The 17,668-nt window shown below is 53.5% G+C and overlaps 1 protein-coding gene across 1 annotated transcript in view; it reads right to left on the reverse strand.

The window, feature by feature from the left end:
• Positions 1–1,642: 1,642 nt before the first annotated feature.
• Positions 1,643–17,668, reverse strand: part of LOC115349006 (zinc finger protein 737-like) — a 47,859-nt gene continuing 31,833 nt past the window's right edge. Inside the window, exons 13-15 of the mRNA XM_041127915.1 lie at positions 15,739–16,076; positions 9,745–10,635; positions 1,643–6,622 (exon numbers count right to left, since the gene is read on the reverse strand). The gene's annotated coding sequence lies outside the window, so the exon portion shown is untranslated. The remainder of the gene's footprint in view (positions 6,623–9,744; positions 10,636–15,738; positions 16,077–17,668) is intronic.

A 17,668-nucleotide genomic window follows, 5' to 3' on the forward strand; every position in this document is an offset into this window, starting at 1 on the left:
CGAGCCCATCAGCGATGGTGGTAGTGCCTCTGGGTGAACAGATTTAAGAAGGGGAAAAAAGTTGCTGCAGGACCAAAACTGCAGCCAGAGAGAGGCGTGAGAACATGTGAGAGAAACAACCCTGCCGACCCCCCAGGTCAGTGAAGAAGGAGGGGGAGGAGATGCTCCAGGCGCCGGAGCAGAGATTCCCCTGCAGCCCATGGGGAAGACCATGGTGAGGCAGGCTGTCCCCCTGCAGTCCATGGAGGTCCACGGTGGAGCAGATATCTACCTGCAGCCTGGGGAGGACCCCACGCCAGAGCAGGGGGATGCCTGAAGGAGGCTGTGACCCCGTGGGAGGCCCGCACTGGAGCAGGCTCCTGGCAGGACCTGTAGCCCCATGGAGAGAGGAGCCCACACTGGAGCAGGTTTTCTGGCAGGACTTGTGACCCCGCGGGGGACCCACGCTGGAGCAGTCTGTGCCTGAAGGACTGCACCCCATGGAAGGGGAATTTCATGGAGGACTGTCTCCCGTGGGAGGGACCCCACGCTGGAGCAGGGGAAGAGTGAGGAGTCCTGCCCCTGAGGAGGAAGGAGAGGCAGAGACAACTTGTGATGAACTGACCCCAACCCTCATTCCCCATCCTCCTGCACTGCTGGAGGGGAGGAGGTAGAGAAATCAGGAGTGGAGTTGAGCTCAGGAAGGAGGGAAGGGTGGGGGAAAGGTGTTGTGTAAGATTTGGTTTTATTTCTCATTACCCTACTCTGGTTTGACTTGTAATAAATTAAGTTAAATTTTCCCCAAGTCGAGTCTGTTTTGCCTGTGACAGTAATTGCTGAGTGATTTCTCCCTGTCCTTATCTCAACCCACGAGCCTTTTTTTATATTTTCTCTCCCCTGTCCAGCTGAGGAGGGGAGTGACAGAGCGCTTTGGTGGGCAACTGGCATCCAGCCAGGGTCAACCCACCACCCACAGCCAAGATCGGCTGCAGTTAGAGATCCTGGTGGAGGGGCTTAATTTCTTAACGCTTTTCAATATTCATCATTCTTAACCCCAGCTTAACAAGGAGCTTTGTATGCGCAACCTCAGAGACATCCTCCAGACCCAAAAAAGATGGACTTGAAGAAGGTGGTGTCTTGACAAGCAAGACCTGTGCAAAGTGGAGGCTGACATTTAGCCGGGTGTTGTTCCATGCCTGGTGCTGCTCACTGTGGCTGAGCCAGCATCACAGGGGCATTATTCTCTGGGTCCACCAAAATACCCCAAAGCTGGATCGGGATGAGCAGAGGGGTTGCCTCTCTCCCTCCATGGGCGGAGAGCCTGGCACCCGGTGTCAGCAGGGTGGCCCCGGGACACAGACTGTGTCACAGCCGTGGGACTGACGCTGGCGCTGGCCTTAGGCCAGCTGTGGGAAGGTGTTTACTGCTGCCATAATAACAGCAGCTAAACAGCTGGCAGCTTCCTACAGAGCCAGCACCCTGCTGGGCTGCTGGGGGTGGGGACAGGGACTCCAATGGGCAGAGCCTGCAGTGGGGACGGTGGAGAGGTGGCTTTGGGGAGGCTGGCGGGGCCCTGGGGTGCTCGGGCTGGGAGCTGTGCTTGCCGGGGCTAGGGTTTGCATGGGGGGGGGGCTTTTGCACCTCCGTGTGCAAATCCAGGGCATGTGGCTTGTCTCAGCTCTTGAAGGTGGCTTTCCTCGGGATACATGATCTGGGGCGACACCGAAGCACCCCAGCACCACAAAAAGTGCAGAGCGCCCGCCTTGCTGGGTGAGCGGAAAGCCGGGTGGTGCAGGGATCTAGCAGGGACAGCAGCCCGGGCTGTGACAAACAGCATCCTCTGGTCACCGATCCCACAGGGCTCCAGCCCCAAAGACGACCAAGATGTTATAAGGCGGTTTAAAGATTTGTTTGCAGTTCCTAGGCTTGTGGGGACTGATGGCCGTGTGAACTGCCCCCTCTTCAGGCAGAAGGGTTTAAGATCTTCTCCCTGGCCCCATTCCCCCAAATCAGAAGATTTCAGTACACTACAATGCTATAAAACACAATTTGAGGTGCAGGGAGGTGGGGTTTCTACTTGTGGTGCCAAACATTGCCCTGCAGCGAGGAGCCACCAAGGCCCCCTGGAAGTGCTGATACCAATGTGTGATGCTCAGCAGGGGTTACTTTGACCTACAGTGTCCAGGGCTGCAGCCCTTAAAGTTGTAACTTGATTCTGCAGCCCTATAAATATGACTAGTGCACCCTATAAATATGACTGGTGCAAAACAGTAACGGTAACTGCAGTAACAGTCATCTAATCCGATTAAATATAACAACTATAATCCAGCAGATTAACCGACTGAGTTGTAGGGACCCCAGGAGGAGTCTCTGCCTGGTGCTGGCTGTGGGCACAGTGGCCGAGGAGAAACGCCAGCCAGCTCTTCATTGATGTGAAAGCACACTGAGGATGAGGAGTTCTGCAGCGGTGAAGATGGCATATGGCTGTGCAATGGTCCAGTTCCTAGAGAGGTTCATGAGGAATTCGGTATGCATCCTTTGGGCATGGAGTCAGCTCTCATGTTGCAGTGCAGATGTTGCTCCATACCTGTTAGGAGCATGGTCTGTGTCTGGTGGTTGTTGGAGACTGATCTCTCTCTGAAGCCACTGTGCCCTGCCTTGTTACCAGCCACAGGCTCATTACCTGCCTGGGAGCTGCACAAAATGCTCAGCTGGTGCCTCCCTGGCACGACCCACCCATCTCGTGGGTTTTACACTGGGAAGCTGTTTCTTCCCTTTATATAACCTGCCTAAGCATGGATTCCTACATCAGTCAGTGATCAGATGACACCAGAAGGGGAACAAAGGGGTTGCAAACAGATGTTTCAAAGCCTCCCTCTTTTTCTGCAAGAAACAGGAGGCTCATAGCCACAGCCAGAGTGAAACAGCAGAAAAACCTCCAGCAGAAATTCTTTTCCAGCCAGAATTGTCCCTCTGTCACTTCGTTCCTTCCTAATATCCCTGCATGCCCCTTTCTGCTGGATTAGTTGGTGCTAAGGCTTCAACAGCCTGTGAGGAGACATCACCCTTCATCTGAGAAGGAATGACAGAGCCTGAGACCTCACAGCCCCATAACACTGACATGGAGCAACCTGATTTAGGGTGTAGGAGATGCCTGTTCTGCCCATGGCTCCCTCCTTTCTTTATAACTCAGCTTTCTGTCCCTTATTGCCCACCCTAGGCAGCATCACCAGACAGGAACCGGCAATGGCCACTATCGCCTTGCTGTGATTTTTGTATCAGAGATGATGAGGAATAGCAGTGCACAGCAGCTACAAGGTGTCTGTCCTAGAGAGACCAAGCATCCAGGCTGTCTTCGTGTGCAAGCACAGGCAGGTGAGCCCAAGCACCAGTGCTTGAAAGCCCATGCTCTGAATTGCATTGACTATTTGGGAGCTTTGAGTCTTCCTTTGGTGGGTCTGAGAGTGAAGATCACCGAAGGAGACTTGGACCAGAGCTGGGCTCTCATGCATGCATTGTGGTGGGAATCACAGGACCATTCATTTGGAGCTGATGTCGGTGAGGAATCAGGGGGAGGGTAAGTGTCACCTGCTTCTCCAGTGACTGGAGAAGACCGACCTGGAGGTTGTCAGCAGGGCCCCATGTTGCAGGGTGCTCCCCAGCCTCCCCCAGGCATTGCCCATTGGCAAGGGGTCTGGGCACAACTGGGAATGAATGGGGCCCAGGGGGACTCAGGGGCTTTGCCAGACCTACCTGCATAGTTAACCGCACACTTCCAGGGAAGAGGAGCATGTGGGGTAGAGCCATAGGGCATGGACATTTCTCAGCTGCAGCACAAACCACATCTTCCTCTTTTTTACTACTGTAGGAAACTTCATTTGGAAGAAAATATTAGAGCACATTGCCTGGCTGGCTCTGCAGAATGCGGAAAATAAGCAGCAGGGATGGGAGCCGCAGGGAGGGGTGGGCAGACTAGAGGAAAACCTCACCCCAGGCAGAACGGTGCAAGGGCTGGGGAGAAACTGTCTGCATGCCATTTGCCAGTCATCTTTGCAGTCCTGGAAACAAGCGCCGGATCCTGGAAACGCTGCTGGAAGAGAGGCTGTACCATGAATTTGGAATGTAAGGCAGCACCAAAGAGCCAATAAATACATTTGCATGCACATCCACACAACCAACCTTCTCACCTCTTCCCCCTTTGACACCCAAACATGGTATTCGACCTCTGGGATATATTCTCCCCCGCTACCAGAGGCCCCACCTGAGTCCTGTCCAACATGTCATTCCCAAAGTTCACCCTCCTGTTAATTATATTTCCCTCTCTGATCCTCCTGCCCTGCCCAGGTTGGCTCCTGTCCGAGTGTCCAGGGCAATATATGGCAAGCAGGAGGGCATGGGAATCACGGGGCTGACAGCAGTAATTTATAGCTCATACTGCAGTGGTTCTGAGTTCATGAGGGTGGCTGGAAGAGCAGTTTAATGAAGTGCAAAGGAATGGGCAGCATGAGATACTGAAGCTGAAAAAAATACCAGCCTACTGCTAAATAATTTTCATCTGACTAGGCATGTCCTGCAGTCTCTAAATCCTTCATCCCTGCTTTCCCCGTGTCCCCCAAACCAGACACTCTCGTGTGGAAGGTGGGTCCATCCCCCTGTGACCTCCACAGTCCACAGCAAATGGATGGGAACTGGTCCCAGGGTCATCCTGGCAGGTCCATCACGCCATTAGCCAACGAGGAGCGGGGAGCAATGTCCCGGGAAGGTCAGTCACTGCAGCAAGGCAAGAGGATGGAGATGGAAAGCACTCGTCCGGCTTCTGAGTTGCTTTGCAAGAGAACTGGGATGGAGGTGAGAAGCTGGTGCAATGAAGGCATACTGGATACCATATGCACCTTTGATCCCATCTTGCTTCCAGTTCCTGGAGGCAAATGGTCTGGCAGACACTGACGGGATCCCCCACTGCCAATCAGCTTCTCCTGTTCCTGTTTAGCCCACAAATTAGACTCGATGTCATGGCTGTGGACAGCAGTTTCCAGACTAATGGGGCAGAGCCGGCATCCTTATTCCGACCTTTCTTTGTGCCCACGTTGGAAGGAAAGAGATGTGAGTGGCTCCTTTCCCCACGTGCACTGAACGGGAAGGTTGTGCAATGACACAGGACGGTGGTGGCCTCAGCGATGCCCCTTAAAAGCCTGAGCAAACCAGAGGCCCTTCGGGGCACTACCGGCAGCGGGCAGGGCTCAACACAGGCAATGCTGCTTCTGCTGCTCGCTCCTTGCTGCTGCCTTGCTTTATGCCTTGAATGGATTTCAAAGCTCTTGGCACCACCCCCGAAGAGCCACAAAGACCCGGCCCTGGAAGAGGGCTGCGGCTAGAAAAGCAGATGCTATATCACTCCTCTTTGCTGGAGGACGGCTGGGAAGAGGAGGCCCAGGAAATGAGGGTGTATTTCATGTTGACTTTGCTATTTGGTGCAATGCCAGAGTATTCAGCAGTGGGGGAGGAGGGGAAGGTTATCTTTGCTCCAAAGAAAACTGAGTCTCTCCGCCAGGGAAATCTCCTCTGAGACTTGAAAACCGATGGGAAGGTTGCCCTTGATGCTCCGGACCGGCGTGGCGTGCCCTGCCACAAGGTCGCTGCCCCACAGTAGGTTCAGCTCAAATCACCGGCAGCAGGGGGAATTACTGTAACCGTAGGGCCATGCCACAGCTAACACCCTCCTGAACATGTTTTCCCTCCCATAACCCTGATGCAAAGCTGGATGTCCTCCCCTTGCTCACTCCCTGCCAGCTCTTTCCCATCCTCCCAGCATAAAAGGCTGAGCTCGAGCCCAGCCAGCCCCTACCCTGGTTGCCTCACGGACATAGGGCTGCTCTGTAGGGACAGACACTCGTCCTGCTGCTAAGCCCATCCGTATCCCTACTGTGAACTTGAGTTGGGGAGGGAATGAACCCCCTCTCTTTCTTTGGACTGTGACAAAACCAGCCCATTTCCTCCCACTGCAGCTCTTGCAACATCCGATACGAAATCCAGCTCCTGAGCTGTTAGTTTGGCTGATGTTTTCTACAGCGAGCTGTAGACCATGTCTGTATTTTATACCATGATATCATATAGGATATCCTATATATTGTGCCTGCATCCTACTTCTCACTCAAGCCCAAGTCTGAGTGAGCAGGTGTCTGGGATGACCAGTTTGCCCAGTGAATACCATAACCAGCCCAGGGGCACCCAGCACCTGCCCTCTCCCTGGCTCTGCACCTATGGGTGAACAGAGCAGTGAGTTTGCTGGATGAACGTCTACCCTGCCTACAATCAAGTCTACTAGAAGACTGTATCTGTCCTTCAGCCGTCTGACACCAGCCATCCTCCCAGCTCCACTTTCCAACCTGTCGTCGCTGGCAGGGCCCTGGCTGCTCTTCTGTTACCTTGCGGGGGTTGTGTCCATGGGTGTAATTCAGAAGGGCTGTAAGGGTTAAAGCTTGGGGCTTTGAATCTTCCAGTGCTCCTCCTCTGGCTGTGTGCTGCAGGTGTGCAAAGCCAGGAAGCAATGGCGGTGCTGGTTATCCATGCAAGGTGCGTGCTTTTCAGGCCAGATATTCTGTGTCCTGATAGAACTCAGTGGAGTCAATGAGAAGGGCAGATGCTGAGAAACAGATGAGGGAAGCAGGGCACAGCAGAAAAAGACTCTGAAATCTTTTTAAGAAATAACACCTATTTATTGACACAGCCCTCCCCGGTGCTGCCCGCCCCATCCCTGTGGAGGGAAGATCCCGCACGGCCGAGCTGGTCCCACTCGCCCGGCAATGCCCTCGCCCCCCAGGAGCTGTAATTCGCAGTGTTTCCCGTGGGCCAGTGCAGAGCGGTCCATGGCCAGCTCCAGCAGCTGGTGTGGGAAAGCTGCCACGGGAAGTCCTGAGCTGCTCCATGCCCCCAGGCCCCGGCTTTCCTCACCCTACGCAAACAGTTTGTGCAAGAAACCCCGCGCTCAGCCTCTCCCCGGGGTGGAGCACCACCAGCACACCCAGGGACGGGCTGCCCTTGCCAGCCTCTCCCAGCCACCCCTGGCACAATTTTGCCTGCCGTTCCCCGGGTTGTTTGCAGTCCAAGCTCCGTTCCTGCAGTTTACCCAATGGCTGCACACAGGGCCTGCAGGATCCCGCCTGCCTGCTCTTCATTCACAGCCTAGGGCACCAGCTTGCAGCAGTCGCTGTTTTCTCCCCAGCCATTTAGGGCCCCTGGAGCCAGCAGCATGTTTGTCCCATCCTCCCTTCAGCCAGTGCTGTGTCATGACACCCAAAATGACCAGGGGAGCGTGACAGTCCTCTCGAGGTGGCTGCAAAATGTTCAGATGTCAGGACAATCCCGTCTGGTTGGTAGTACTGCTGGCAGCAATTTCCCTGCAAGACATGTAAGCTGCGTGGTTACCTGGCATCCAGTTTTGCACCCTTTGCAACAAGGCCACTACCTTCAAGTCCTCAACTTACTGAGATCCCATAAGGATTTGGTTGCATTAAGCCACTACACACCTTTCTGGGCCAAGGCTTCAGCACGATGCAAATCAGCAGAGCATCACTGCCATCAATGCAGCAGAGCTCCTCCAATGCTACGGAAGAGCAGCTGCAAGCTGGCCTCCACCTCTCATCAGGCATTGCTGCATCTCAGCACAACTGTGCATACGAGGAGGCAACATGGGACACATTATCCAGCTTGCCCTGCCAGTCCTGGGTCCAAAGACCCATCCCTTACATCAGGGATGGGCATTGGACATCCCTGATACCTCTGTGCACTAAGCGTGGCTCATATGTTGGCAAGCTCATCCTGAGGTGCTGGCCCATAAACATGCCAGAAAAGACCAAAATGTGTTAATTATTTTGCGCCTTGTAATTGTCAGGTCATGTTCTGTGGCTGCGAAGCCCAAGGGACCTGCAAAAAGCCCTGATACAGGGAGGAGGCACAGGGACAGGCAGCTCCCCTGCAAAGTAGCTGACGCCCTTCAGTTAAACCCCCTGAAACCCAGCACATTCAGTGTTTTCATCCCTGCACCTACCACAGCTACTTCCCGGGGAGTTTCGGAGGGCAGCAGGCTGGAGCCCAACAGGCAGCCTGCTATCAATCACACCCCAGCGCCCCAGGACCGCTGGATTTACACCAGCCCAGCCTCCCTGCAAACACAGCAGCTGCTGCAAGCACGGTCAGAGACAAGGAAAAACAGCAAAGCAAAGAGGAGGGGACAAAAAAAACCCTCAGAGCAGGCAGGAAAGCCTGAAAAGATCTGGTTGGACCCAGGGAGGATGAAGCCCTGCTTTCCTTGCTCTGCCCTCCCTCCTTCTCCTTCATCCCACCCCTAAAAAAAATGCTTCTCTGCCTGCAATTAAAAACGAGGCTTCCTTGAGCAGCAATGAAATCTCATTTTTTTGTGGGGGTAGGCTGTGTTACTGGGAAAGGACAGGGGCTGCCTCCAAGCTCCGACCCACGCCTCCCCTCCGGCCCCGAATTAAAAAACAAGCAGCTCCAGAGGAAGAAGGCAAGAAGGAAAACATGCCGTTCCCTGCAACTCTACCAGCTCCTGCCTCTCGCATCTCAGCAGCGGAGGCCCTGGCCTGTTGGCAGCGTGCGGATTGGCCGGGGGGGGTGGGAAAGGGAGCCCAGTTTGGTGTTACTGGGCAGACTTGGAGATTTTGGGGGAACGGAGGGGGGGACGCAGCACACACACGCGCTTGCGTCAGAAGGGGAGCGTGCACAGGGCTTGTTTTGTGATGCTGGATTCCAGTTCGCCTCCGCCAGCGCGCTGGGACACAGCGTCAGCTGCTTTCTGTCTCACGCTGCTATTTGGGAGACGGCGATAGAGGGGGGACGGGGATGGCGGGGGGGTGTCTCTGGCTCTGGGTTGGTGCTGGGCTATGCGGTGCCCGCCTGAATGTCCCCATTGTGCTGCCAGGGAGCGAGCAGGAAGCGCTGGCATCACCCCTCTGCGCGCCTTGGCACCCCCCCGGCACTCTGCCAAGACTGGGGACCCCGGGAAAGGGGCTGTTCCCCCAGGGCGATACGGGGGGGGAGGGAGGGAGGGGAAATAGGAAGGGAAAAGAAGGGAAAAAAAACCAAACAAAAAAACAGGGTTTGGAAGTAGAAAATGTTACCGTGCAGAAAGGGGATTGAAAGGGAAGGGAAAACCACAGCCAACCCCTTTGTCTGCTACACTTGGGCATTAAAAATGGCATTTTTCTTGGGGAACAGTAAAAATATCCCCCTGCCACTGCCCCCAAATGCTAATTTCATTCGAGAAGCTGGGTTTGCACAGGTGGCTGGCCCGGCACAGGGCTAAACGGATCCCAGCAGGATGTTTCACCCAGCCCTGAAGCCCACTGCTGACTGGTCCCTGGAGCCACCCCTGTGCTTTACCGCTGGGGCTCTCCCCATTTCCACCCAAACTCCCCCCTCTCCCTCCCTGCCCACAGGATGGGTGCCAGGCAGGGGCACCCTGGGTGCCTACACCCATCCTGACCACGTGTGGATGTAGCCAAGCCGAAGAGCCTGGGTTCACCTGGACGATGTCTCCTCCATCACCAGTGCGGGCTGAGAAACTCCAAAGCTGCTCAGCACTCCCACACAGCTTGACAGCACAAAATTAAACCCGAAAGCAGAAGACAAAAACTTAAATGGGAACAGGAAAGGATTTATTTTTTTTCTTCCTTAAAACGTGTGAAAGCCAATTGATTTCTCTAGGCCAGAGCCCAAGTACAGAAGCAAAATCCTTTCCCAACTCACCGTGCCAGATGCCTGCTCCATCCTCCTGGGCAGGGGTCTGGGGTACCTCCGGACGAAGTCTGTGCCATGCTGAAGGAAGTATGCAGGAGTCAAGGCTTGATGCATGGAACTGAGGGGGGCTTTTGCCCCCCAAAAGTTACCTTAACAATCCTAAAAAAAAAAAAAAAAAAAAAAAAAAAAAAAAAAGATATTTTTGAGTAACGTTTTGAAGAGCAACTACATGGCCTCAGGGCCCTGGTGCCCTGTCAAGGGGTAACACAGGCTGGTAGGACCCTTGTGTTGGCCTTCAAGTGACAAGTTGTGGGGCTGGCCTCATTCAGCTTTTTTTACGTTTTAATTTTGCTTGCTCATTAGCGTGCAAACCAGAAAGTCCACCACCCTGTCCTGAGCAGAGGGAATATAAATAGGCCCACGGCGCTGGCACCATGGAAGCAAGCAGGACTCACCCCATGTGAATGAGAGAGGAACCCACCCTGGTTCCAGTTTCCCAGTGCTTAGTACATGACCTTTGCATTAATTAAAGGGCTTTGACATTGGGAGGAGCAGAGACTCGTTTATTAGAGTAGCACCTGCAGTTACAGCGCTGGTGGGGAACACCACTCATGAAACAATGTGCCCACTTGTTCAGATCCCAGCACATCACAGGCAAGCACACAGAGGACAACTTCCACCCCGGGGAGACCGACCAGGGCCCACCACATCCCCCTCCGAGGGGGTATCTCACCCTCCAAGGACTTTGCTTACTCATGCCTTCATCATAAACACACAGGACCGCTACAGATCCACCTTGGCCACCCAGCACAGGGAGGCACCTTCCTGGTGGCCCTCAGAGAGATGGGGTAGGTGACAGCAGCTTGGAGGCCAGCCTGGAAGATGCAGCCCAGGGCACCTCTGAAAGCCAAGCAAAGCCCAAGACAAAAGCATTTGGAGAGCCATGCTCATTAGAGAAGAGAGTGAGGTGTTTTTCACTTGTGTGATGTGAGCTTCTATTCATGGTTCCTCATTAGGACTCAAATGACCTGTGGACCTATCCCAACTTTTGGTTGGCAGTATCTGCAACTCCTATCAGCTTGCAGTCATCCATTGGGCAGGTCACTCGAGGAAAAAAAAAAAAAAACCGTGCAATTATAAACCAGGTCCTTCCTTGTGTTCAGCCTCAGTGGACACTCTCCTAGGGTGACCAAAGACACTGATCTGGGCCTTCTGCCCTCTTCCCATTCACTCCACGCTCTGGCCAAGGTGAATACCAATGGATTTTAATTAAAACTTCTTTCCAACCACAATGGTGGGCATTTTGTCTGTTAATTACAGAACAGACAGCCTCTCAACCAACTGAATGACTGTCCAGTTGGCCAGCATACCCTTTGCAAACCAAGAGTTGGGAACATTAGCACCAAGCACAAGAATGGTCTTTCATAGTAAGGACACATACAAAACAAGAGGTGAATGGTCATCATCATCATTAGGAGGCAAAAATGAGAAGAACATTTTCTTCTGCTGGGTAGGGTGGAAACTGGGCTCAGAGCCTGTCTCTGCTATGTTGAAAAACCAAGATGGGAGAAGGACAACCACATCTGACCCTCACACCTATTTCACTGTTAGAGCAAGCAGGACAGTTCATTTGCTTTGCACTCACTCCACTTTAACCTTTTCTAGTGAAAGGATGATCAGATTTGTACCCGCTGTTCCAATGGAGGTCTTGGTGGCTCTTGCCCTTAGGGTTTTAAGGTCAATGGAGAGGCCTTGTCGTGAGAGTCCTCTAAGGGTGCATCTGCCTTTTGCATGACAGCATTCAGGCAGTGGCTCACACACACTGTGAGATCAGCGGATAGTCGGAAGCCCTTCTCTGTTACCTCCAGAAAATCCTATGAAGTCCTATCTTATCATATGTTGTTTCTTCTCAAGCTCAAAGACTTTGTGTTTTATACTGCTGAGCTTCATACCGTTGTTGTTGCTCCCGTCTTCCAGGTCATCCAATTCTCTTTTTATAACACCTATAACTTCCTATACTGTCGATACCCTCTCAGTTCTGCCTCATTCACACATGTCAACATTGTTCTACTTTTTTTGGTCATTCACAGAAATATGAAACAAGACAGGCCCCGAGGCTGACATCTGGGTAGCTTCAGATTCTTCACCTTCCCTTCTGCCTGACAATTCCCCTTGCAACGCCAGCCATGGCCACCTGATGTGCAGTCAGCCCAGACCCACCTTCATCCCACTCTCCAACCATTTCATTCTTCAAAATCCATTGGAGATCTTACAGCCTTCCCTGGCTTCTCCAGTGCAGTCCAACCATCCACAACAAGGATAGGCATCCTCTACATCAGAGGACCGGCTTTGGTGGGGATATTGGAGATGAAAGGAAATCTTCCAGCTATGGCATTTCTCTCTTTGAAAACAACCCGAGGCACACACGTGGTAGACTTGGGCTGTGTTTGTTGACACAGCACCGAGCGTGGAGCAGCGTGCAGAAAACCCACACCACCCTTGCCAGGAAAGAGCATAACGTCGCTCACCATAACAGCCCACCTGGGCTGGACACCACCCAGCTGCCAAATCCACTTCCCTTGAGCCGTCCCCTCATTAGGCTGATTATAATTACCTGCCAACCTAATTGCATCCTTTCCTTAGGGAGAAGTAAGCTTAGAGATGCTACTCCTACAGATCGTGGCTGGGAAGCTACTGGTAATTGGAGGGATATTTTTATAACCTATACCGAGTGCCTTAAATCAAGAGAGTGGATCTAGGCATGCAAAAAGCTGTGGTGTATATCTAAAGCATGCTGCTCATGCTCCTCACGACTTAACATCATCATTAGCACAATTCACTTGGCAGACAGGAAAACCCCAGCTTCTGCTTTCATGCCCTCCAAGGGCTACAGCTTCAAATGTGACACAATTTCAAGGGTGTCCTGGTTGGTTTGCTTGCTCAGAACTTAAGCGTGGCTTTGCCTATACAGGGTAGCACAGAAAAATGACGTGTTCTTTAGTGACAACACAGAAAGATTCACCTTGAAGATAAGAAGACACCCCCCCCCCCCCCTCAATTTCTAAGCGTGGCATATGCTTCAGGAAGCCATACTGTAGTCTTTCTGCCCTAAAATCATTGCCAGCTTTCCCCTGGAAAACAATACGGGTGTATTTGTAATTGAAGGATGTCGACCGGAGGATGAATACAAGCTGGTAAGCAAAGTTTTCACTTTCAAATGCTACAGCTTTGCTGTTTGGAAACTTTCTCTGTTTCATGTTCTCCTTTCCAGCCAATTCACATTTTTGTTTCAATCTTTACAGCCCCAGCCAGGCACTTCTGTGCAGAGCTGTTGTTAGTGTGTCATGGATAGCAACACATACCTAAGGGAAGGAGTCAACGTTTGCTGGAAACAGGCCTGGCTGAACTCCCTTTCCCCCTCCCTAATCCAAATGGCCCCCAGCTTTGGAAAAGTTTGCCTCCAACTCTGAACTTGTTTGGCCCCAACTTCTATAAATAGTCGGAACAAAACCTCCTGGGCCAAATGCCCTGAGTGTTTAGAAAGCTTTGATCCCGCACTGCTTTTTGAGAGCTTGAGCCTTTTCAACTTGTGCAGCTTGAGCCCATATTGCTGCTCAAAGTGGAGCCAGGGAGACCCAACCAGCGGGCTGGGAAGCAGGAAGGTGTTGAGCCCTGTGTGCACCCTGAGTGCGGACCCTCCTTATCTCTCCCATGGCGAACCAGCAGCAGTGCAGGACCAGAGGACAGAATGCTGAATTGGAGCCACAACACCCGCTTCGAGTCCATGGACCTCCCCGAGGAGAGCCGTCCCTTGGCCGCAGCCAGCAAGAAAACCTTCCTCCTTCCTCCCAGCTGCCGTGTTTGCTTTCTGTCCCCATTTCCCTGCGGGTTGAGGGTGCTTTGCTTTCCCCTCCCTCTGGGTGTGCCTGGATCTTGTGCCTTGGCACCGCTCGCCTTGGCCAGAGACGGAAGTGGAAAGACACAAACATCGGGGGAAAAAAACCAAAACAAAACAGAAAAAGGGCTGCTCTTGCAGTATTTCCAACCCATCAAGCCTGGAGTGGGAATCCTACGAGAAAGCCAGCTCTCACAAAACCCCAGGCCAAGAGGTTTGGATAAGCAGCCCCAGGATTTGCATCCCCCCCACAAAGATCCTGATGGTTTTGGAGGAGCACGGCTCCTTAGCTCTACTGGCCGCTGGCGCTTGCAGGGGTGCTCAGCACCCACAGGCCGGCAGCTGGAGCAGGCACCTGGGCATGGGGCTCCTCAAGCCTCCCCTGCCCAAGGCTGGTGCGGCTGCACAGGAAGGCCCTCGTACAGCTCCAGCCACCAGCTTGTTCTTCCCATCTGGGCACAAGAAAGGGACTCTAAAGGCCGCTCCAGCCCGGCTTTCTAGGCTCAGTGCTGCAGCAGGCAGTACCTGCCTTTCCTACCTCTACATTTTCCATGGGTTTTTATGTGTGCGGCTCAGAGCCCCCAGGTCCCAGCCAGGAAAACAGCTTTCTGCCTTGGAGGAGAGGGGACCTTGCCACCCACCATGGCCGGCAGGACAGACAACCAGGACAGATGAGTTTCCTATGAGTTTTGCTGCAGCCTCACACTTGGCCAATGCTTTTCCCCAACCAAGTGACTTCAAGGTAGTTACAGGACACTTTGCTCCAGAACAAACTCCACTCAAAACTCTTGGAAGTATTTCAAACCCCAGCAGCAAGCATTTGCTCCCTGCCTTCTCACCTTGCCCTGCAGCAGGCTCACAGTGGTGAAATCGTGGCTCTGTGGAAATTCAGGGGAGCTGGCATGGGCTTGGGATGGCACATCTCTGGGGACCCAGCTTAGCTAATACTGCATTGGGAAAGGGCTGAGGTCAGCCCCATCACCCTCTGTCACTGACAGGCATCTAGCATGGGGGCAAGACAGCCTGGAAATTACTCCTTAGAGGAAGTTATAAAGCAGCCCAACTTTAAGGGAGCAGTGAAACCCCACGCACAGAGCCCATTGCAGAGAGGACCGGTGTTCGACGCGCTCATAGCCCCGCTGCGTCCCATGGTGTGTCAGACGGGGCTTGGTCCTGCTGCCTCGTGGGGCAGCTGAGTCACAGCAAAACCCTTGCAGGGGACACCCAGCCTGGCCGGTGTCCGCATGGTGTCCAGCCTGGTGTCACTTCTAGAGCACCCATCCTCGGCTCTCCGAGGCCATGGGACTTGCCGCCTGAGCCCTGCCAGGGAGCTTTGCCCCCTTTTTCCTGTTTGCTGCTCACCAATACCATGGGGCAACCCTCACCCACCTGCAAAAATGGCTGCAGCACCCAGAAACCCATCACCTCCCCGCTTCCCAGGCTGCAGCACCCCGGCTGGGGTGGCTGCTCCCCAGGGAGCACGCAGCGGGGACAGGCCACCCCACTGGGGGTTTGGCAGCATGCTGCCTCGGAGGCAAGAGCTGGCCCGGGGCTTTGTTTTATGTCCTGTTTATCCTGCCGAGAAAAACAGAGGAGTTCAGTGTGCAGGAATCTCGCGCCCTCGCCCCACTCCCCCGCCGCATGAAAGCTGCTGAGCAAACAGGAGAAAATCAAAGGCGATTGCACCCCACTGGCAGCCCGCTGGGTTTCCGCACCGCCGGCCCCGCTGCCAGCTCTTACATAAGCCGCCGGCTCAGCCCGGCACTGCGCTCGGGGCTTTTTTTCTTGTAAACCAAGCAGCTGCCCCAGCGGAGCCTCTCCGGGACCCTGCAGCTGTGCTACCCCCTCCGCTCGTCAGGGAAGACTTCTCTCCTGCCTCCTTGCCAGCCTGTCGTTTCTTTTTTCCCCCTGTCAAATAAGATGTGAGACCTGGGCAGCCCCTCTATACACAACCATGCTCCATTCAGCTGGTCGTTGGCATGGCGGGGTGTGGGTGGCGGTGACAGCATGGCATGGCGGTGACCATGGCATCCTGCAGCCTCCAACACCATGAGCCACCATCTCATTTCATCCCACCCTCATCAAGACTCAGCACTGGGGCATGTTACCTTCTCCTGCTGGAAAAAGGAGATGCTTTGGTCCAAATCTGAGCTTCATAAGATCAGACCTCACTTCTCTCTGCTTTGCACCCAGAGCATCACAGGGGCAGTCACAAGAGGTTCGGCACCGGTGGCATGGGTGTGCATCCTCTCCACCAAGCACAGCCTGAAGCACCAGGGCAAGCTGTCCCTGCTTTCTGTAAGGGCGTCTTGATCCTGTCATCTTTGGTTGTCAAGCAGTCCCCAGGTGTAAGGGCATCCCCAAACACATGCCCTGCATGGGTTATGAGGACTCATTTCCCCATCTCTCCTGGGCATGACCTCTCAGCAGAACAGGAATGAAAACCCTGCAGACATAAAAAGAATAGGAAAATCCCCAGGAAAGAATATTAAATCCCCTACGTATCCACTCCTCACCATCAGCATAGCCTCACCTTCCCCTCTACCACAAGGTTATTCTCTGATTTGGCAAGGTGACAGCTGCCAAAGGAGGACAAAGAAGAATGATGTCACCCTACCTTCTCTTTTCATCCCTACCCCTTTTTTTCTCTCTGCATGCCTTTCACTGCGGGAAAAGGAAGAAAGCAAAGTTTCATGCTTTGAGAGGTCACTGGGAGCCAGTGCGTGAGCAGAGGTGGCTCTCAAGGGCCCCACGCCCCTACCCACCCACCCAGCCACACCAGTCCCCCTGCTCTGTGGGGTACCCTGGAAAGAGCTCCCCAGACCATTGCTTTAGCAGCTCCGTCCAACACCGGCTAGACCTGCCATCCATCAGTCTTCGGCAACACGCTATCATCCCCTACCATGCAAAAGTATTCTTACTTCCTACATGTTTTTTTACTCTGTTTAATAGTTTCTGATGAAAAGCAGTAATAAAAAACAATATCAAAATGCCATTTTCCTGGGTTTCACCATCATTCAAACCTAACAGCATGGCAGCCACGTTTACCTGCATGCTCCCCGAGACCTCAGTAGGGAACTCCTCGCTTTCCAGCATGCACAGTGGAGGGATTAGATCAAATTAACTCATACTTGGAGCTGCGGCAGGATCAGGCAAATCCTGGCTCAGCTATCTCTCTTTAGACTACATCGTGCAAACAGAAGGGCTGGAAACAATTTTACTTTAATTGCTTTTTAAAATGCAGCCAGCAGATGGTTTGGTAACCCGAATTCATGACTCTTTCCACAGCTCCAGGCTGCTGGCTTGGAAACCAAACCCAAGAACGACCCAGGTAGTGAGGGACCCATCCTGCCTGCTTTACCAAAGTGCTGGCCATGATGCCCAAGACAGGACAGCCCAGGCTGGCCGAGAGGGACACCTCAAGGCTGCCAGGCCATCGGTTGCCTTTGTTGCATGTCCTGTCTGCAATCCCCAGCCACCAGCACCAGCGGAAAGTTTTCTCCATTTCCGGCTGTTGGTCTCAGCTCAAAAACTAGCCAAATATCACTTGGGCAGCCCAGGACTGTCAGGGACATTAAGCAGGCTGGTCTCCGGTCCCAAGTGTTATTTTTGGTCGGAGGCAACAGGCTGGCTTCTCCTGAAGAGCACTCGCTCAGCATAGGACAGCCAGAAATAAGGGACAATTTGAAGTGCACCACAGCCTGTGGTGTCAGGGCCACCATACTCAGAAACACCCTGGTAAGCCTGGAGAGCCCATGAGCATATAACATGGTCCGCAGCTTCCCGGGAGAGCATGGCATGGTCTCTCCAGGGCACGGGGGGGACACTCCTTGCCCACACATCCCTTTGTCACTTGGTCCCTGGGGGCTGTTCTCACGAACCTGTGCCTGAGAGCATCCTAGCTGCTCCTGAAAGGCTCATGGGTTAAGCAAGCAGAGTCCTTTTCTTGCTGGCTCTCACCCTGACCTGCTGTGTGACTTCCCACTAGTCCCTTCACCTCGCCTTCTCCACGGCGGTCACAGGACTGCTGAGCCAGTG

The sequence above is a fragment of the Aquila chrysaetos genome, chromosome 12 (genome assembly GCF_900496995.4).
Source record: "Aquila chrysaetos chrysaetos chromosome 12, bAquChr1.4, whole genome shotgun sequence".
Classification (NCBI taxonomy): domain Eukaryota; kingdom Metazoa; phylum Chordata; class Aves; order Accipitriformes; family Accipitridae; genus Aquila; species Aquila chrysaetos.